General features: G+C 48.0%; 1 pseudogene; it reads left to right on the top strand.

The window, feature by feature from the left end:
- The first annotated feature begins 646 nt into the window (after positions 1–646).
- Positions 647–825, top strand: LOC139280466 (U2 spliceosomal RNA; annotated as a pseudogene).
- Positions 826–22,923: the final 22,098 nt, after the last annotated feature.

Below are 22,923 nucleotides of genomic sequence, written 5' to 3'. Positions count from 1 at the left end.
TCTGACTGAACAGTGAGGATTGAGTGACAGGCAGTCTGACTGAACAGTGAGGATTGAGTGACAGGCAGTCTGACTGAACAGTGAGCATGGAATGACAGGCAGTCTGACTGAACAGTGAGGATGGTGTGACAGGCAGTCTGACTGAACAGTGAGCATGGAATGACAGGCAGTCTGACTGAACAGTGAGGATGGAATGACAGGCAGTCTGACTGAACAGTGAGGATTGAGTGACAGGCAGTCTGACTGAACAGTGAGGATGGAATGACAGGTAGTCTGACTGAACAGTGAGGATTGAGTGACAGGCAGTCTGACTGAACAGTGAAGATGGTGTGACAGGCAGTCTGACTGAACAGTGAGCATGGAGTGACAGGCAGTCTGACTGAACAGTGAGGATGGAGTGACAGGCAGTCTGACTGAACAGTGAGGATGGTGTGGCAGACAGTCCGACTGACGAGTGAGGATTGAGTGACAGGCAGTCTGACTGATGAGTGAGGATTGAGTGACAGGCAGTCTGACTAATGAGTGAGGCTTGAGTGACAGGCAGTCTGACTGAACAGTGAGGATTAAGTGACAGGCAGTCTGACTGAGAGCGCTCAGCAGTGAGCAGCAAAATGGAGCAGTGTGAGTTCACTACGGGCAACTACTGATCGCTTCTCGGCCTTTTGGCTAAGATCAAGTGTAGTATCTGTTCTTATCAGTTTAATATCCCCTATGGGGACATGATATTGAATTGATTTTTGGACAGGGAGCTGGATCAGGGGCATGCCCCGTCCACTCCTTGCACCGACCTGGTATTGCAATATTTCCAGGAACGGTGCAACTTCGCCTCTCGGCCTTTTGGCCTAAGATCAAACACATTGGCGCAAAGTGATCTTTGGCGTTAGAGTTGATCTGGAACGAAATTGGAAAAAAAAACTACTGAGCTCAGAGCAGACAGTGTCAGGATCCCAAACTCCACCACACTGTCCCACCATACCTTCCTTTTCATCTGATTACTTTAAGAGGCTTCTAGTGTAATTCTGTACTGGTTGGTAGAGATTGCAGTATTATGCAAATTTCTATGTTTGTCTGTCTGTCTACCTACCTTCCTGTCTACCTACCTACCTGTCTACCTGCTTACCTGTCTACCTACATACATACCTACTTACCAACCTACCTGTTTAGCTATTTGTCTATCTAACTATCTCTATTTATCTAGCTATCTATCTAATTATCTAATTATCACTATCTAACTATCTATCTAGCATGAAACATTCTTGGCTAGTAAAATTAAGGAAAACCCAAAAATGTTCTATAAATATATTAAGATCAAGAGGGTAACTAAAGAAAGGATAGCGCCTATTAGATACCATGATGGTAATCTTTGTATGGAGGAGGAAGATGTCGGCATGGTTCTTAATGAATACTTTGCATCTGTTTTCACAAAGGAAAGGGGCAATGCAGATATTGCTATCGAGGAGGAGTGTGATATTCTGGATGAAATAAACATAGTGAGGGAGGAGGTATTAAGGGGTTTAGCAGCTTTGAAAGTAGGTAAGTCCCCAGGGCTGGATGAAATGTATCCTAGGCTATTGAGCAAAATAAAAGAGGAAATAGCAGAGGCCTTGACCATCATTTTCCAGTCCTCTTTGGATTTGGGCATGGTGCCGGAGGACTGGAGGACTGCTAATGTGGTACCCTTAAGAAGGGAGAAAGGGATAGGCTGAGTAATTACAGGCCTGTCAGCCTAATCTCAGCGGTGGAAAATTATTGGAAAAAATCCTGAAAGACAGGATAAATCTACATTTGGAAAGGCAAGGATTAATTAGGGTCAGTCAGCATGGATTTGTTAAGGGAAGATCGTGTTTGACTAACCTGATTGAATTTTTTGAGGAGGTAACTAAGAGGGTCGATGAGGGTGGTGCATACGATGTAGTGCATATGGACTTTAGCAAATCTTTTGATAAGGTCCCACATGGTAGACTGGTCACGAAAGTAAAAGCCCATGGAATCCAGGGCAAAGTGACTAGTTGGATCCAAAATTGGCTTAGAGGTCGGAAGCAAAAGGGTAATGGTTGATGGATGTTTTTGTGACTGGAAAGATGTTTCCAGTGGGGTTCCGCAGGGCTCAGTACTGGGTCCCTTGCTTTTTGTAGTACACATCAATGATTTAGATTTGAATATAGGGAGTATGATTAAGAAGTTTGCAGATGACACTAAAATTGGTTGTGTGGTTGATAATGAAGAGGAAAGTCACGGACTGCAGGAGGATATCAATCTACTGGTCAGGTGGGCAGAGCAGTGACAAATGGAATTTAATTTAGAGAAGTGTGAGGTAATGCACTTTGAGAGGGCTAATAAGGAAAGGTTATACACATTAAGCGGTAGGCCACTTAATAGTGCAGATGAACAAAGGGACCTTGGAGTGCTTGTTCACAGATCCCTGAAAATAGCAGGCCAGTTGGATAAGATGCTTAAGAAGGCATACGGAATGTTTGCCTTTATTGGCCAAGGCATAGAATACAAGAGCAGGGAGGTTATGCTTAAATTGTATAATACTCCGGTTAGGCCACAGCTGGAGTACTGCGTGCAGTTCTGGTCACCGTATTATAGGAAGGACGTTATTGCACTAGAGAGGGTGCAGAAGAGAGTTACTATGATGCTGCCTGGAATGGAGAATTTGAGCTATGAGGACAGATTGGATAGGCTGGATTTGTTCTCACTGGAACAGAAGAAGTTAAGAGGAGACCTCATTGAGGTGTACAAAATTTTGAGGGGCCTGGATATAATGGATAGCAAGGGCCTATTTCCCTTGGTGGAAGGGTCAATTACAAGGGGGCATAGTATTAAGGCGGTTGGTGGAAGGTTCAGATGGGATTTGAGGGGGGGCTTCTTCACACAGAGGGTTGTGGGGGTCTGGAACTCGCTGCCTGGAAGGGTGGTGGATGCAGAAACCCTCACCACATTTAAAAAGTGCTTGGATGGGCACTTACAGTGCCGTAACCTGCAGGATTACAGACCAAGAGCTGGTAATTGGGATTAGACTGGATGACCTTTTATTGGCTGGCGCAAATACAATGGTAAGTACTGCAGGGAATCAAATATGGCCAGGGTGATCTCCTGGACTAGTTTCAATTGCCTGGATGGGTCGGAGAGGAATTTTCCCAGATTTTCTTTCCCCCAATTGGCCTGGGTTTTTATCTGGTTTTTGCCTCTCCCAGGAGATCACATGGCTCCGGTTGGGGTGAAATGTATAATGTTTTAGTGCAAGGGGTGTCACAGTTGTGTGGGGTAGACTGGTTGGGCTAGGCGCTCTTTATCTTTCCGCCATTGTTCATTGTTGTTGTACCTAAGTCCGATGGTAAGGTAAGGTTGTGTGGTGATTATAAAGTAACCGTAAACCAGGTTCTAGAGGGTAATCTGCCCAATACATTGCCAAATGTAGAAGGTTTGTTCACAATGCTGACAGGTGGTCAGGTTTTCTCAAAGTTAGATGTCACAAATGCCTACTTACAACTTGAACTAGATGAGGAGTCCAAGTCATGCTTGACTATAAATACTCATCTAGGCCAATATCAATTTAATAGGCTACTATTTGGAGTGCCTTCCTCTCCCACCATATTTCAAGGGGTAATGAACCAGATTTTGCAAGGTATTGAAGGAGTAGTATGTTATTTAAATGACATACTCATTTCAGCACCAAACTGGCAAATCCATAATAACATATTGAATGAAGTGCTCAAATGGTTAGAGAAGCACAGAGTATAAGTGACTGCCCACAAGTGTGAGTTATTTCAAAATTTAATGGAGTACTTTGGACACAGAGTAGCCAAAGATGGTTCACATCCAACCAAGGGAAAGCTGGATGCAATCAGAAATGCACCCACTCCCAAGAATGTCACTGAACTTCAATTAATTTTGGGTCTTTTGAACTATTATGGGAAGTTCCGACCAAATTTGGCTACAGTTTTACATCCACTGAATGAACTATTGAAAAAACAGGTCCATTGGAAGTGGTCAGAAGAACGCGATGCAGCATTGAAAGAGTGTAAAAGCCAGTTGGTAGAGAGTACCATGTTAGTTCACTCTGACATATCTGAGGAGATCAAACTCGCATGTGATGCCTCTCAGTATGGAGTTGGGTCAGTGATCTCTCATGTACTACATAGCGGGGAGGAGAGACCAATTGTTTTTGCTTCACGCACTCTCAGTGCCAGTGAGCGTAATTATGTGCAAATCGAAAGGGAAGCTTTGGCATTAATTTTTGGGGTCAAGAAGTTTCACAAATACTTGGATGGTTATAAGTTTATCATCGTTCCTGACCATATGCCCCTGACAGCAATCCTCCATCCTAAGTCCCCAGTTCCAACATTAGCTGCAGCCCAAATGCAGAGATGGGCTTTGATTTTGTCAGCATATACATATAACATTGAATACAGACGATCAGCTGATCACAGTAATGCCAATGCTATATTTAGATTGCCTTCCCCATCACAAGTTACATACAATAGGGAAGAAGTGTTCTATTTTTCATACATTGATGAACTGCCAGTCACAGCTGAAGAGATTGGTACAACAACCAAACATGACCTAGTTATGTCAAAGGTGTATGATTACATCATAAATGGCTGGCCAAACCAGGTGACAAAGAAAGATATTCATCCATACTTCGTTCGTTGGAATGAATTGTCAGTGGATAAAAATTGTATCATGTGGGGTGCAAGAGTAGTTATCCCAAATTAATTCAGATCCAAATTATTAGGAGATCTTCATGACCAGCACCTGGGAATGTGCTTGACCAAGCACTCAGTTACTTATGATGGGCAGGTTTAGATAACCAGTCAGTGTACAACATGTTAATCGGTAAGCAAGAAACCACCATCAATACCAGGGGCAGGGAGGTGTTGCTACAGGTGTACAGGGCCTTGGTGAGGCCACACCTGAAGTATTGTGTACAGTTTTGCTCTCCTAACCTGAGGAAGGACATTCTTGCTATTGAGGGAGTGCAGCGAAGGTTCACCAGACTGATTCCCGGGATGGCGGGACTGACCTATCAAGAAAGACTGGATCAACTGGGCTTGTATTCACTGGAGTTCAGAAGAATGAGAGGGGACCTCATAGAAACGTTTAAAATTCTGATGGGTTTAGACAGGTTAGATGCAGGAAGAATGTTCCCAATGTTGGGGAAGTCCAGAATCAGGGAACACAGTCTAAGGATAAGGGGTAAGCCATTTAGGACCGAGATGAGGAGAAACTTCTTCACCCAGAGAGTGGTGAACCTGTGGAATTCTCTACCACAGAAAGTTGTTGAGGCCAATTCACTAAATATATTCAAAAAGGAGTTAGATGAAGTCCTTACTACTAGGGGGATCAAGGGGTATGGCGAGAAAGCAGGAATGGGGTACTGAAGTTGCATGTTCAGCCATGAACTCATTGAATGGTGGTGCAGGCTAGAAGGGCCGAATGGCCTTCTCCTGCACCTATTTTCTATGTTTCTATGTTTCTATGTTTCTATTACAGCCATGGAAATTGTTATATATGTAAAACCTTGTTTAACCATCAGAGGGCTCATCCCCTGGAGTCCCAAGGGATCCCACAATCTCTTGGGAGCACCAGTAATAAGGAGACCTCAAAGGCTGGAGAGGCACTCTGGAGACCTGCAATAAAGGACTACAGTCACACCTTACTTTGAGCTCACAGTATCTGGTCGGATTCTTTATTCAAGTCATAACAACTGGCGACGAGACACAGATGACGAATCCCACCGCAACGATGCAGAGAACAGTGGGCATCCTAGAGAAATTTTCAGCGGGAAATGATTGGGAAACCTTCGTGGCGCGACTCAACCAATACTTCTTGGCCAAAGAGCTGGAAGGAGAAGCGAATGTTGCCAAACGAAGGGTGATCCTGCTCACCGTTTGCAGGGCACCAACATCTGGCCTCATGAAAAATCTGCTTGCTCCAGCGAAACCCACAGAGAAGTCGTATGATGATTTGTGCACACTGGTCCGGGAGCATCTAAACCCGAAGGAAAGCATTCTGATGGCGAGGTACAGGTTCTACACGTACAAGAGGTCTGAAGGCCAGGAAGTCGTGAGCTACGTCGCTGAGCTAAGACGCCTTGCAGGACATTGCGAATTTGAAGGACACTTGGAGCACATGCTCAGGGACTTCTTTGTACTTGGCATTGGCCATGAAGTAATACTTCGCAAATTTTGACTAGAGACCCCAACCTTGAGTAAAGCCATAGCGATAGCCCAAGTGTTCATCGCCACCAGTGACAATACCAAACAAATCTCTCAGCTGCAACTACTGTGAACAAAGTAATGTTGTTTTTGAATCGTAACTTATAGGGCAGGCCTCACATGCCTGCAGCTGCATGTCCACAGATGTCTCAGAGTCCACCATCAAGGATGGTGAATGCAAAGCCATTAACACCTTGTTGGTGCTGCGGGGGTGATCATTGTTTCCATTCATGCCGCTTCAAAGGATATGTTTGTAAGGGCTGTGGAACAATGGGACACCTCCAACGTATGTGCAGTCGAGCTGCAAACCCTGCTAATCCTGCAAACCACCATGTTGCAGAGGAGGACAGATCCACAATGGATCGCGATGAACCAGAGCCTCAGACTGAGGAGGCAGAGATATGTGGGGTGCACACATTTACCACACAGTGACCCCCGATAATGCTGAAGGTTGAATTAAATGGACTTCCGGTGACAATGGAGCTGGACACGGGTGCGAGCCAGTCCATAATGAGCAAGACTTTCGATAAATTGTGGTGCAGCAAGGCCTCAAGGCCAGTCCTGACTCCCATTCGTAACAAATCAGTCATAGGACAGAGAGTGGAGAGCACCAGTTCAAACTGTCACAGGACGGGAGAGTGGAGAGCACCGGTTCAAACTGTCACAGGACGGGAGAGTGGAGAGCCCCAGTTCAAACTGTCACAGGACAGAGAGTGGAGAGCACCAGTTCAAACTGTCACAGGACAGAGAGTAGAGAGCACCAGTTCAAACTGTCACAGGACAGAGAGTGGAGAGCACCAGTTCAAACTGTCACAGGACAGAGAGTGGAGAGCACCAGTTCAAACTGTCACAGGACAGAGAGTGGAGAGCACCAGTTCAAACTTTCACAGGACAGAGAGTGGAGAGCACCAGTTCAAACTGTCACAGGACAGAGAGTGGAGAGCACCAGTTCAAACTGTCACAGGACGGGAGAGTGGAGAGCACCAGTTCAAACTGTCACAGGACGAGAGAGTGGCGAGCACCAGTTCAAACTGTCACAGGACGGGAGAGTGGAGAGCACCAGTTCAAACTGTCACAGGACGGGAGAGTGGAGAGCACCAGTTCAAACTGTCACAGGACGAGAGAGTGGAGAGCACCAGTTCAAACTGTCACAGGACAGAGAGTGGAGAGCACCAGTTCAAACTGTTACAGGAGCATCCAGTCATGCCCCGGTAACTGCCCCCAAAGGAAGTGGAGTGTGGGAAATTGCACTCCGCTTCCATTGAGGGGTGGTAAGGCCAATTCTGCGGCGGGAGCAGGACTTCCACGCTGGGGGCTAAAATTCCCTGCCCTAGAAGGTTACCGCCCCCAAGATGGGAGCCTGTGCGGGGAGGCAGAGGGAAGATGAGGGGAGACGGGGGTGGGAGATGAAGGGGAGAATGGTGGAGGTGGGGGACAGAGAAACCCAGGGCAGGGGACAGAAGGGGCCACATTGCAGCGGAGGTCTGGGGGGGTGAAGTGTGTTGGAGGGGCGGGCCTGGGGGCTCTGTGCCTCGGTGCGGGGAGTGTTCAGAATGGGGTGGACGGGTTGACTGCACAGATGGCGGTTGGTGGATGTGGCGTAGTTGGCGTCGCGGGGGCATGGCTCCGGGGTGGCCGGGGCTGGGGCTCGACATCCGGGGGTTTTCGGCATTTGGGAAGGATTCTGACGGGACGGGGTGGGTTGGGTGCGGGGGGAGTGTTCCCAGTGTTGGGTGGGTCTGGAGCCGGGGGTGGGGGGGGGCGCATGCTCTTGGGATGGGGGGTTGGCTGTTTGGGGCTGGGATTTGGAGAGACTTCTTCACTCGGGGAGTTGTTGGCCTGTGGGGTTCCCTGCCGCGGAGAGTTGTTGATGCCAGTTCATTGGGTGTTTTCGGGAGGGAGTTGGATGTGGTCCTTGCGGCTGGGGGGTTCGGGGGGGTATGGAGGGGGCGTGGGGGGGAGGTGCTGGGGTGGGTGATCAGCTACGATCTTGTTGAATGGCGGTGCAGGCTCGAAGGGCCGAATGGCCTACTCCTGCACCTATTTTCTATGTTTCTATGTTTCTAAACTGAGAACTTATACAAAGGAACTGATTCCCGTAATTGGCCGTGCTACCGTAAAGGTCTCCTACGATGGAGCGGTGCACGATTTACCACTCAGAGTGGTACCGGGCGATGGCCCCATGCTGTTCAGCAGGAGCTGGCTGGGAAAGATACGCTGGAACTGGGACGACGTTTGAGCGCTCTCATCCGTCGATGACACTTCATGTGCCCAGATCATTAACAAGTTCCCCTCGCTGTTCGAACTGGGCATTGGAAAGTTCCAAGGAGCAAAAGTGCAGATCCTCTTGATTCCGGGAGCACGACCCATCCATCACAAGGCAAGAGCGGTACCGTACACGATGAGAGAGAGGGTAGAGATCGAGCTGGACCGGCTGCAACGAGAGGGCATCATTTCGCCGATCGAATTCAACGAGTGGGCCAGTCCAATTGTTCCAATCCTCAAGGAAGATGGCACTGTCAGAATCTGTGGTGATTACAAAGTAACTAGCAATCGTTTCTCCCTGCAGTATTAATACCTGCTACCAAAGGCAGATGACCTATTTGCGACGCTGGCGGGAGGAAAAACATTCACGAAGCCGGACTTGACCTCGGCCTACATGACGTAGGAGCTGGAGGAATCATCGAAGGCCCTCATCTGCATCAACACGCACAAAGGTCTCTTCATTTACAACAGATGCCCATTTGGGATTCGATCAGCCGCGGTGATATTCCAGAGGAACATGTAAAGCTTGCTGAAGTCTGTCCTGCGCTCCATGGTCTTCCAGGATGACATCTTGGGGACAGGTCGGGACACCGTCGAGCACCTACAGAACCTGGAGGAGGTTCTTAGTCGGCTTAATCGTGTGGAGCTCAGGTTAAAACGCTCAAAGTTTTCCTGGTGTCTGAAGTGGAGTTCCTGGGGAGAAGAATCATGGCGGACCACATCAGGCCCACCGATTCGAAGACGGAGGCAATCAAGAACGCACCAAGACCACAGAACGTGACGGAGCTGCAGTCGTTTCTAGGACTCCTGAACTACTTTGGCAACTTCTTACCGGGTCTCAGCACACTGTTACTGCATAAAGGAGATGAATGGGTATGGGGTAAAAGCCAAGAAAATGCCTTTGAGAAAGATAAGAAACTGTTATGCTCAAACAAATTGCTTGTATTGTATGATCCATGTAAGCGTTTGGTACTAGCATGTAATGCATCGTCATACCGTGTCGGGTGTGTATTGCAACAAGCTAATGAATCTGGGAAATTGCAACTGGTTGCTTATGCATCCAGAAGTCTGTCCAAGGCTAAGAGGGCCTACAGCATGATCGAAAAAGAAGTGTTAGCGTCTGTTTATGGGGTAAAGAAAATGCATCAATATCTGTTTGGGCTCAAATTTGAATTGGAAACCGACCATAAGCCATTGATATCCCTCTTTTCTGAAAGTAAGGGGATAAATACGAATGCATCGGCCCGTATCCAGAGATGGGAGCTCACGTTGTCCGCATACAACTACGCCATCCGCCACAGGCCAGGCACAGAAAACTGTGCCGATGCTCTCAGTAGGCTGTTATTGCCCACCACAGGGTTGGAGATGGCACAGTCTGCACATTTAGTTATGGTAATGGAAGCATTCGAGAGTGAGCAATCACCTGTCACAGCCTGACAGATTAGAACCTGGACGAGCCAGGACCCCTTGCTGTCCTTAGTAAAAAACTGTGTGCTCCATGGGAGTTGGTACAGTGTCCCGTTAGGGATGCAGGAAGAAATAAAGCCGTACCAGCGGCGCAACGAAGAAATGTCTATACAGGCAGACTGCCTTCTGTGGGGTAATCGGGTAGTGGTACCAAAAAAGGGCAGGGACACTTTCATTAGTGATCTCCACAGTACCCACCCAGGCATTGTAATGATGAAAGCGATAGCCAGATCCCACGTGTGGTGCCCCGGTATCGATGCAGACTTAGAGTCCTGCATACACAAATGTAACACATGTTCCCAGTTAAGCAATGCACCCAAGGAGGCACCACTAAGTTTATGGTCTTGGCCCTCCAAACCGTGGTCTAGGGTCCATGTCGACTATGCAGGCCCGTTCATGGGAAAAATGTTCCTAGTGGTTCTAGATGCATACTCCAAATGGATTGAATGTGAGATAATGTCGGCAAGCACATCCGCTGCACCATTGAAAGCCTGCGGAACCATGTTTGCCACGCATGGCCTGCCTGGCATCCTTGTGAGTGACAATGGGCCGTGCTTCACCAGCGCTGAGTTCAAAGAGTTCATGACCTGCAACAGGATCAAACATGTCACATCTGCCCCGTTTAAACCAGCATCTAATGGTCAGGCAGAGAGAGCAGTGCAAACAATCAAGCAGAGCTTCAAGAGGGTTACTGAGGCTCACTGCAGACTCGCCTATCCCGAGTCCTGCTTAGTTATCGCACAAGACCCCACTCGCTCACTGGGGTTCCCTCCGCTGAACTGCTCATGAAAAGGGCACTTAAGACAAGGCTCTCATTAGTCCACCATGATTTACATGAACAGGTAGAGAGCAGGTGGCTTCAACAGAATACATATCATGATCGCGCAAATGTGTCACGCGAAATCAAGATTAATGATTCTGTATTTGTGTTGAACTATGGACAAGGTCCCAAGTGGCTTCCCGGCACTGTCATGGTCAAAGAGCGGAGTAGGGTGTTTCTGGTCAAACTTTCAAATGGACTCACCGACAGGAAACACTTGGACCAAACCAAACTCAGATTTAAGGACTATCCAGAGCAACCCACAATAGACTCTACCTTTTTTGACCCTCCAACACACACACAAGTGGCAACCGACCCAGCGGTTGAGTAAGAAGCAGAACCCATCACCTGCAGCAGCCCAGCAGGACTCACCATGCCCGGCAGCCCAGCAAGGCCAGCTGCACAGCAGCCCAGTGAGGGCCCAACAAACGACTCACCAAAACCAGAATTTGCACCGAGACAATCAACCAGGGAAAGGAAGCCCCCAGATCGACTCACATTGTAAATAGTTACATTATTGACTTGCGGGGGGTTGGGGGGTGTTGTTATATATGTAAACCTGTAAATACTTTGTTTAACCACCAGAGAGCTCATCCCCTGGAGTCCCAAGGGATCCCACAATCCCTTGGGTGCACCTGTAAATAAGGAGGCCTCACAGGCTGGAGAGGCACTTTAAGATCTGTAATAAAGGACTACGGTCACACCTTACTTTGAGCTCACAGTAGCTGGTCAAATTCTTTAATCAAGCCAAAATAGAAATGGCCTCCCATGATGTGGCAAAGGTTACATATAGATTTTGCTGAGCTAGAAAGACAGCAATTGTTCATTGTGATTGATAGCCATTCGAAATGGGTAGAGGTGTTTCTGAAAATAACAAGTAAAATATTACACAATTTGCGAAGATCGTTTTCTTCATATGGCCTTCCAAAAGAAACTGTGTCTGATAATGGACGCAATCTTGTTCAGAAGACTTTGCACAGTTTATGAGCAGAAATGGTGTGAAACAAACCAAGGTTCCACTGTACCATCCTGCTTCAAATGATGCAGCCAAGCGCACAGTACAAATTGTAAACCATGCCCTCATCAAGCAAATGTTGGATCCAAATCCCAAGAAATGACAGTTGTTGTTGTATTACAAATTGGAAGATTTTCTAATTACTTATTGTAATACTCCTCATACAACTACTGGTAGAACACCAGCAGAGTTGTTTCTCAAACGACAGCCATGAACCAGGTTCTTGTTGTTAAAGTCAAATTTGGCACAGTCAGTAGAAGAGAATCAATTAAGACAGAAAAAGAATCATGATAGTGGTAGAGTAGAGAGAGAAGTGTGAAATTGAATCAGAAGGCGAGAGTGAAGAACCATCACCATAAATGGTTAAAGTGGTTACCAGGAAGAATGGTGAAGATATGTGGCCCTCACACATATTTGGTTAAGATGTTTGATCATGGAAAGGTTAGGTTTGTTCACATTGGTCTTATTTTACCTACAGATGTGGAAGGAGTTGAAAGTTGGAATGATTTGACTATTTCTGATGAATCAGATTGTCTAGTTACAAGTAGAGACCAGTAGCAAATCCTACATCTGATGTACTAAAAACAAGTCCAAGAGAAAGTCAGAACTTAAGTCTGAGTCCGAGTCAGGCAGACAAACAGTCTGAAGTCGAAGAGAGTTTAAATGTATATCAAGGGCATTCCTTGGAGAAAAATTCTCCTCAGGCTCAGCCTAGAATGAGTCTAAGTTCGACACCATGTTTGGAAAGTTCTGTTCAAGAGTGAAGGTATCCACTTTGAAACAGAAAACCAGAGGTTAAGTTTGATTTGTAAATATGTCAAAATAAGTCCACATATCTTTTGTTGTGTATAACCATGCAAGTTATGTATGATGATTATTTTGTTATGATTACTTCTTCATTAAGGAGGAAGATGTGTAATATAGAGCTCTACTTAGTGGACTACTGCTCCACCCAGTGGATTACTGTGGTAATGCAATTGTTGATGTATAATTAATAAAAGGGTCATGTGACCAGGTCACCTAACAAGTCCCTGTTTAATGGAGCCATCTTGTATGTGTGTGTATGTGATGTCATAAAAAATATATCACACTAAACAACCAAATTTCGGCCCCTTATAATGTGAATCAGTAGGTCATGGAGTAGTAGCAGACCACCTACCACTGGGTGGTGCTGTAGCACACCTCTCATCGTTGTTGCCCAGCTGCTAGTCCGATACCAGCTACAGCTGCCAGCATCCTGTTGGCATATGCTGCAGCATCTGACTTTGTTCTTCAAATAATTGCCTGTAACTTTCCAAACTTCCCTCCAAGTTTCTGAATTTCCTTTCTATTCCAACTGAAAGTGCATGATTGAGCCCGGTATTTGTAAATTTGATGCTGCCCACTCTGCAGCGACTGGCCTCTGTCGGGTCTACCTCAGCCCGGTTGTGCAGATTGCCTTGAAGGCCTTTTCTTACGTTTTTGTTGAATTCCCTCCTGACCCTGATGTTCATTCCTCCCCAGCAGAGTTTATTTCAATTCCCTTCCCAGTTCTGCTCTTCAGGCTGAGCAGGTTCGGATCTTTTGTTAAATTCCCTTCCCAGCCCCAAAGTCTTGTTGCTCCATCTTCAAAGCCCTGTGCTTTTCTTCCTCTTGGTGTGATGTCCCTCCGCACAATCCCTTGTTGCTAAAAGCCTGTTCCTCGCTATCTTCCCTCTTCACTGTGTGGGATTGGGTACCTGCAGAACCGGACAGAGCTTGGACCATTGGCTCCAGCTCTGTGTCAAAGTTCATTAACAATCTTAAGATGGCAAGCAATTACTGCTGGCGGGTCACAGGACACAGCTAACCCAAAAAACAAAATCACAGATACCGTTCCAATATGGACCTTGCATCAGAGTAGCATTTTAGAACTTTCCGGAGAGCCAACTCAAAAACTGCACCGCCCGTCCCAAATCTAGGCCGGTGATGTCGGTAAATTCTCACTTACCGAATGCTACGTGGGGCAGGCTCTGAGTGCCGTGCCGAAGTTTGTGCCACAGTGAGCCCGAGCAAAGGTTCGGCTTGGGGTCTGGATCTGCACATGGCCCCCTGACTGTGTAATTGTGTACCTGTCGAGAGTGAGACCTGTTGTGTGTAGAAGAACTCCACGAAGCTGAGTACTGTGAGCTAAACTTTGTGTGACCTTGGTCTTCTTTATTACAACTCCAGAGTGCCTAAACAACATGGCAGCCAACCTTTTATACTGGTCCTGCACGTGTGTGCAGGTGACCATTAGGACTCCCACAGTCGCGTCCTCTGGTGGCAAGTATTACATGGTTACATACATAACAAGACCGACAATGGATTTGATGCATGTATCTGTCGAGAGACCGACAATGGATTTGATGCATGGATCTGTTGTGAGACCTGTTATGTAGTTAATCCCTTGTAACCTGTATGACCTGACCACCATAGGGCCCACCTGTTGGAGTCCCAAGGGATCCCAGCATCTTTTGGGAGCACCGTATATAAGCACCCACGAGGTACCTGCACTCTGGAGTCTTATTATAGGAGCTAAGGTCACACTTGCTCATTGTACAGTGCTCAGTTTCATCCTTTATCATGAGTGTACCAATTGGCGACGAGGTAATGAACAACTGCGCGAAAATGCAAAGAACAGTCGGTATCCTGGAGAAGTTCTCAGAAGGGGATGATTGGGGGACCTTCGTGGAGAGACTCGACCAATACTTCATGGCCAACGAGCTGGAAGCGCTACCAAACGAAGGGCGATCCTCCTAACTGTCTGTGGGGCAACAACCTATGGTCTCATGGGTCCGGCAAAACCAACAGAGAAATCCTATGAAGAATTGTGTATGCTGCTCCGGTAGCACCTAAATCCAAAAGAAAGCGTTTTGATGGCAAGATATCGGTTCTACACGTATCAATGATCGGAGGGCCAGGAAGTGACGACCTATGTCGCCGAACTAAGGCGCCTCGCAGGACATTGTGAGTTTGAAAGATTCCTAGAACAAATGCTCAGAGACTTTTTTGTACTGGGCATTGGACATGAGATAATCCTTCGCAAACTTGACTGTAGAAACTCCGAATCTGAGTAAAGCCATAACAATAGCCCAGGCATTTATGTCCACCAGCGACAACACCAAACAGATTTTGCAGAGTAAAGACGTTTCGGCCAGTTCTGTGTATAAAGTAACGTCGGTTTCGAGCAGAAACGTACATGGCAGAACGTACATGCCGGCTGCTGCTGCCCGACCTCAGTTGACCCAGAGATCGCCATCAATCGTTAATGCGAGGCAGTTAACACCTTGTTGGTGTTGAGGTAATCATTGGCCCCATCAATGCCGCTTCAAGCACAAGGCGTGCAACGGTTGCAGAACAATGGGACACCTCCAGCGAATGTGCAGGTGAGCTGCAAATCCTGCAAACCACCACATTGCAGAGGAAGATCGATCCACTGTGGATCAGGCTGAATTGGAGACTCTTACCGAGGAGGCAGAAGTGTACGGGGTACACACATTCACTACGAAATGTCCACCAATAATGTTGAACGTTGAACTGAACGGTATACCAGTATCTACGGAACTGGACATGGGTGCAAGTCAGTCCATAATGAGTAAAAAGGCCTTCGATGGGCTGTGGTGCAAAAAGGCACACAGGCCCAAGCTCAGCCCCATCCACACCAAACTAAGGACTTACACCAAGGAACTAATCCCTGTAATTGGCAGTGCAGAAGTCAAAGTCTTCTATGACGGAGCAATACACGAACTCCCGCTGTGGATTGTGCCGGGAATGGCCCCACGTTGTTTGGCAGAAGTTGGCTGGGAAAAATCTGCTGGAACTGGGATGACATCCGAGTGCTTTCGACCGTCGATGCCACCTCATGTGCCCAGGTTCTGAGCAAGTTCCCATCGTTGTTTGAGCCAGGCATTGGAAGCTTCTCGGGGGCGAAAGTGCAGATTCATTTGGTTCCCGGTATGCGACCCATCCACCACAAGGCACGGGCGGTACCGTACATGATGTGTGAAAAAGTGGAAATTGAGCTGGACAGGCTGCAGTGAGAAGGCATCATCGCACTGGTGTAATTCAACGACTGGGCTAGTCCGATTGTCCCGGTACTTAAAGAGGATGGCACGATTAGAATTTGTGACGACTGTAAAGTACCGATTAACCGTTTTTCGCTGCAGGACCAGTACCCGCTACCCAAGGCAGACGACCTAATTGCGACCCTGACCGGAGGGAAGACATTCACCAAGCTGGGCCTGACCTCGGCCTACATGACGCAGGAGCTGGAGGAGTCTTCAAAAGGCCTCATCTGCATCAACATGCACAAAGGTCTGTTCATCTATAACAGGTGCCCGTTCGGGATTCGGTCAGCCACGGCTATCTTCCAGCGAAACATGGAGAGCCTGCTAAAATCGATTCCTTGCACCGTGGTTTTCCAGGACGACGTACTGGTTACAGATCGGGACATTATTGAGCACTTGAAGAATCTGGAAGAGGTTCTCAGTTGGTTGGATTGCGTGGGGCTCAGGTCGAAGTGTGTTTTCTTGGCGCAGGACGTTGAGTTCTTGGGAAGAAGAATCGCAGCAGACGGCATCAGATCCACTGTCGCCAAGATGGAGGCCATCAAGAATGCGCCGAGACCACAGAATGTGACGGGGCTGCGGTCGTTCCTGGGACTCCTTAACTATTTCGGTAATTTCCTACCTGGGTTAAGCACCTTGCTAGAACCCCTACATGCGCTACTGCGCAAGGGAGGCGACTGGGTTTGGGGTAATTCACAAGCGGTTGCCTTTGAGAAAGCTCGTCATACGGGATCAAGTGTGTGTTACAACCAGCTAATGAATCGGGGATTTTGCAACCGGTCGCTTATGTGCCCAGGTGTTTGTCCAAGGTCGAAAGGGCCGACAGCATGATTGAAAAAGAGGTTCTGGCGTGCGTTTACGGGATGAAACAAATGCACCAGTACTTATTTGACCTCAAGTTTGAGCTTGAAACTGACCACAAGCCGCTCATATCGCTGTTCTCTGAGAGCAAAGGGATTAATACCAAAATGCCTCTGCCCGCATCTAAAGATGGGCGCTCACGCTGTCGGGCACAGAGAACTGCGCAGATGCTCTCAGTCGGCTACCATTGCCCATCACCGGAGTGGAAATGGCACAGCCAGCGGACTTGCTCATGGTCACGGAGGCATTCGAGAACGAGAAGTCCAAGGTATTGGTGAGGCCGCACCTGGAGTACTGCGTGCAGTTTTGGTCACCTTACTTAAGGAAGGATATACTAGCTTTGGAGGGGGTACAGAGACGATTCACTAGGCTGATTCCGGAGATGAGAGGGTTACCTTATGATGGTAGATTGAGTAGACTGGGTCTTTACTCGTTGGAGTTCAGAAGGATGAGGGGTGATCTTATAGAAACATTTAAAATAATGAAAGGGATAGACAAGATGGAGGCAGAGAGGTTGTTTCCACTGGTTGGGGAGACTAGAACTAGGGGGCATAGCCTCAAAAGACGGGGGAGCCAATTTAAAACCGAGTTGAGAGTGAATTTCTTCTCCCAGAGGGTTGTGAATCTGTGGAATTCTCTGCCCAAGGAAGCAGTTGAGGCTATCTCATTGAATGTATCCAAATCACAGATAGATAGATTTTTAACCAAGAAGGAAATTAAGGGTTATGGGGAGCGGGCGGGTAAGTGGAGCTGAGTCCACGGCCAGATCAGCCATGATCTTGTTGAATGGCGGAGCAGGCTCGAGGGGCTAGATGGCCTATACCTGTTCCTAATTCTTATGTTCTTATGTTCTTATGTCCCCCGTTATGGCCCACCAGATCAGGACCTGGATCAGCCAGGATCCTTTACTGTCCTTGGTAAAAAACTGTGTCCTTCATGGGAGCTGGTCCTGTGTCCCAGTGGAGATGCAGGAGGCGATTAAGCCATTCCACAGACGCAAAGATGAGTTGTCCCTGCAGGCGTTCTGTCTGTTGTGGGGCAATCGCGTGGTCTTGCCCAAGAAAGGCAGAGATACATTCATATGTGAACTGCACAGCACTCACCCAGGCATTGTAATGATGAAAGCCATAGCCAGATCCCATGTGTGGTGGCCTGGCATCGACTCAGATGTAGAGTCATGCGTGCGCCAGTGCAACACTTGCTCTCAGCTGAGCAATGCACCCAGAGAGTCACTGCTAAGTTTGTGGTCGTGGCCCTCCAAACCATGGTCGAGGATCCATGTGGATTATGCGGCCCTATTTCTAGGCAAAATGTTTTTGGTTGTCGTGGACGCTTACTCAAAATGGATTGAATGTGCAATAATGTCTGTAAGCACGTCCATGGCCACTATTGAAAGCCTACGAGCCATGTTTGTCACGCACGGCTTGCCTGATGTCCTATCCACGACAATGGGCCGTGCTTTACCAGTGTTGAATTCAAGGAATTCATGACCCGCAACGGGATCAAACATGTCACATTTGCCCCGTTCAAACCTGCATCCAACGGCCAGGCAGAACGGGCAGTTCAGACCATCAAGCAAAGCTTGAAACGTGTGTCGGAAGGCTCCCTGCAGACCCGGCTGCCCCGAATACTGCTCAGCTACCGTACCAGACCCCACTCACTCACCGGGGTTCCCCCAGCCAAGCCACTCATGTAAAGGGCACTAAAAGCAAGGCTTTTTCTTGTCCACCCTGATCTCCATGATCACGTGGAGGGCAAGCGGCATCAACAAAGTGAGTCCCATGATCGCGCAAATTTGCCACGCGATACTGAGATCAAAGATCCTGTGTTTATGCTCAATTATGGACATGGTCCCAAATGGCTCGCTGGCACGGTCATAGCCAAAGAGAGGAATAGGGTGTTTCAGATCAAATTGGCAAATGGACAAACGTACAGAAAACACTTGGACCAAATCAAATTGCAGTTCAGCAACAGGTACGAACAACCCGAAGAAGACACCACCAACTTTGACCCTCCAACACACACACAAGTGACAACCGACATCATGGTTGACCACGAAGCTGAACTCACTATCCCCAGCAGCCCGGCAAGGCCAGCTGTCCAACAGCCCAGTGAAGAACTAGCCAACTCACCCATATCCGTATTTGTACCGAGACGATCGACAAGGGAGTGAAAAGCCCCAGATCGTCTCACCTTGTAAATAAGTGTACTGTTGACTTCATGGGGGAGTGATGTTATGTATTTAACCCCTTGCAACCTGTATGACACCTGACCACCAGAGGGCCCACCTGTTGGAGTCCCAAGGGATCCCAGCATCGGTATATAAGCAGGCCATCCACAAGGTTTCTGCACTCTGGAGTCTTATTAAAGGAGCTAAGGTCACACTTACTCATTGTACACAGTACTCAGTTTCATCCTTTATTATGAGTGTACCAAGACTGATGATGGTTTTGATGTGTGCATCTGCAGTGAGTGAGACTGGCAATGGTTCTTGGTTTTGTGCACATGTGCACTTGAGACTGCTGGCACTCTGTAGTCTGACTCACTGTACCACAGTGCCAGCTGAGTGCCTTAAAAATTATTTTGACTGGTACTTCAGAACTAAAATGACTAACTTCATATTGGGTGTTGAGCAAATAGGACTCTGAAAGTGTTTAGTGGAAGAAATATGGGCCCTGAAATTCCGTTTTGGCCTTCCCGTGGGCATTTTAGAGAAAAAATAGACACCTTAAGCTGCTGCCCACGTTCGACTTTTCGATGCGGTGGCCTCCTTCGACTGCGATTCACAGCGCGTGCATGTCTACAAGGTGTGCAGGCCTCAAGCTGGATTCACATGGCTCTGGGCAGCTAATCAGGTAAAGTATCATAGTAATAAGAGTTCCGTAGGGTCCTAAACTCTTATTACTATGATTGGGATAGAGCCTGAAACACCCAAAACACAGCCCCAAACACCCAAAACACTAATAAAAAATAGAAAATAATTACACTACATTTATTTAAATTAAAGTTATAAATGTCTTAAAAAAAAATAATTTCTCGACTTTTTTAAAAGTTTTTTAAAATAAACTTACCATTGTGTGGAGGGTTTTTAATGATAAAATATGTTTTAATAACTTTATTTTTATATGTTTTTGTGTTTTTTAAAACACTTGCACCTGTAAAAGTAGGCTACGCACCTGCTTTTTCAGGCGCAAGATTTTTGAGCACATTTGTGAGCATAAATATCGGAAATTTCCACTTACAAGTGTCCTCGCTCCCGATCTGCGGAGGATCTGTCAAGCCAGAAACTTGACACGTTGCGCGCTGGAAACTGGCATTTCCGATGTATTATCTAAAGAGGATACATTACTACTATCTTTGATTCTAACAAGATGTCAGTGAATAATTAATGAACAGTATTTGAAAATGTAGCACACAGGCAGATGTTAAATATTTGATCATTAAGCGGAGAACACGCACAAGATCAAAGAGGGCTGGTGTGCGTGAGTGTAAGAAAGTGGAATCAATTGGGAGCATTACATTGTAAGTTGGAGCACAGGCTGATGAGATTGTCAAAACTGCTTCCTCTTCAGCTGTTTCCCGGGGATGTCCTGGGAATGGCAGCATCAAACTTCCAAGCCAACTTTTTAAATGTGCAGATAATCTCAGGGATTGAACCTGTTGCAGTCGATGGGGGTCGATGTCGCGGAGGAACTCGAAGAGGTGAAGGGCCAGCAAGCATCGCTCTTTGCCTCAGAGTCCTCCAAAATCATTTTCCACTCCAGAGTCCGCTCCGTCGAGCAGGATGAGACGTGTTCGCGTTTCTTCTTCCAAAAGGTACACAGGGGGAGCTCTGTGATCACCAGCCTAAAGGAAGAAGATGGTTCTGTGACGTCTTTGCAGCCCGACATGCTGAGGATCAGCAAATCCTTCTATGCCAGGCTGTATGACGTCAAGCCCACAGACCACGCGGCATCCCAGTCATTCCTGTCGTCTATCATGGAGGTCTTAGACGACAGCGAGCGGGAGAGTCTGGACCACCCGTTAACTCTGGATGAGCTGACAAAGGCTGTCCAGTCCTTCGAGACGAATAAAACTCCCGGGAGCGACGGCTTACCGGTCGAGTTGTACTCGGCTCTGTGGGACTGGATGGGCCCAGACCTGCTGGAAGTGTACGGAGGTATGCTTCTGGCCGGCAGCATGTCAGAATCGATGAGGAAAGGCATCATCACCCTCATCTACAAGCAGAAGGGGGAGAGGGAGGAAATCAAAAACTGGCGGCCCATTTCGCTGCTCAATGTGGACTACAAGATTCTGTCAAAGGTCATCGCCAACAGGGTCAAGTCTGCTCTTGAGCTGGTGATTCACCCGGACCAGACCTGCGCTGTCCCAGGCAGGAAGATCTCTGATAGCCTCGCGCTACTCAGAGATACGATCGCCTACGTGCGGGACAGGAGGGTGGACACCTGCTTAATCAGCTTAGACCAGGAGAAGGCCTTTGACAGGATATCGCACACATACCTGAGGGACGTACTCTCCAAAATGGGGTTTGGGGAGGGTATCCGCAATTGGATTCAACTGCTCTACACAGACATCAGTAGTGCAGTTCTAATCAACGGGTGGGAAACTGAAGGCTTTCCAATCAGATCTGGAGTCAGGCAAGGTGGTCTCTCTCGTCTGTCTTGTTTGTGTGTTGTATCGAGCCCTTTGCCGAGTCCATCAGGAGGAATGTGGGCATTAGAGGGGTGACGATCCCAGGCAGTGGAGTGCTCAGGTCAAGACCTCTCTGTACGTGGACGACGTCGCCGTCTTTTGCTCGGATCCGCAGGCGACCAGTTTGAACTGGCCTCGGGAGCAAAGGTCAATCGCAGCAAAAGCGAGGCCATGCTCTTTGGTAACTGGACCGACCGATCCTTTATTCCCTTCACCGTTAAACCAGATTACCTGAAGGTGTTGGGAATATGGTTCGGAGCGGACAGGGCGTGCGCCAAAAACTGGGAAGAATGTATCGCCAAAGTGAAGCAAAAACTGGGATGGTGGAAGCTGTGCTTCCTCTCCATGGCAGGAAAGAACCTGGTCATCAGGAGTGAGGTGCTCTCAGGGTTGCTGCACATGGCACAGGTCTGGCCCATCTCTCACTCCTGTGCTGCGGCAGTTACCCGGGCCATCTTCCACTTTGTCTGGAGGTCCAAAATGGAACGTGTTCGCAGAGACACAATGTACAAATCTCTGGACAGTGGAGGAAAGGATGTTCCGAACGTGGCCCTCATCCTGATGGCCACCTTTGTGTGCGGCTGCATCAAGCTGTGCACAGACCCCCGGTACGCAAACACCAAGTGTCACTATGTGCTGAGGTTCTACCTGTCCCCGGTGTTGCGAAGGATGGGCCTGGCCACGCTGCCGCGAAACGCCCTCACCAGCTGGACCATGCCTGTCCACCTGTCCTTCATGGAAAAGTTTTTCACAAAAAACCCCTTTGACCACAAAGCCATAAAACAATGGTCAGCACGTAACGTCCTGGACGCCCTACGAAAGAAGGAGAGGGTGGACTTTGTTGGGTGATTCCCCGAGCGGACTGTCGAACTCGTTTGGCAGAACGTCTCATCGCCAGAGCTTTCACACAAGCACCAAGATGTAGCTTGGTTGGCGGTGAGGAGAGCCTTACCCATCAGAGCGTTCATACATAGCCGACATCTCAGCAGCACAGCACGGTGCCCCCGAGTTGGCTGCGGGGCGGACGAGACTGTCACCCACCTCCTTCAGGATTGCGCCTTTGCAAGGCAGGTCTGGAAAGAGATGCAGTGGTTGCTGTCGAGGTTCATCCCAAGCAGCTCCGTAACACAAGACTCTGTGCTCTACGGGCTGTTCCCAGGGACACACACCGAGACAGACATCACCTGCTGCTGGAGGGCCAACAACTCGGTCAAAGACGCTCTTTGGTCTTGCCGAAACTTGCTGGTCTTCCAGAGCAAGGAGATGTCCACGTCTGCGTGTTGCAGACTGGCGCAATCCAAGATCCAGGACTACGTGCTGAGGGACGCACTTAAAATTGGTGCAGTCGCCGCAAAGGCACGGTGAGGAAGGTCCACAGTTTAAAGCCCTTCTGCCACTGTAAACCCAGGGGATGGAATCAGTATAAAACTCCCCTCGGGCTGTACTTGTAAATTTTTTGTATACATAGAGCACCATGATCTGCAATCACCTATGTAGTGCCATGTATAATGC

The sequence above is a fragment of the Pristiophorus japonicus genome, chromosome 14 (genome assembly GCF_044704955.1).
Source record: "Pristiophorus japonicus isolate sPriJap1 chromosome 14, sPriJap1.hap1, whole genome shotgun sequence".
In the NCBI taxonomy this organism is placed as follows: domain Eukaryota; kingdom Metazoa; phylum Chordata; class Chondrichthyes; family Pristiophoridae; genus Pristiophorus; species Pristiophorus japonicus.
Note: the sequence above shows the minus strand (reverse complement) of the source record. Positions and strands in the feature narration are given on the sequence as shown.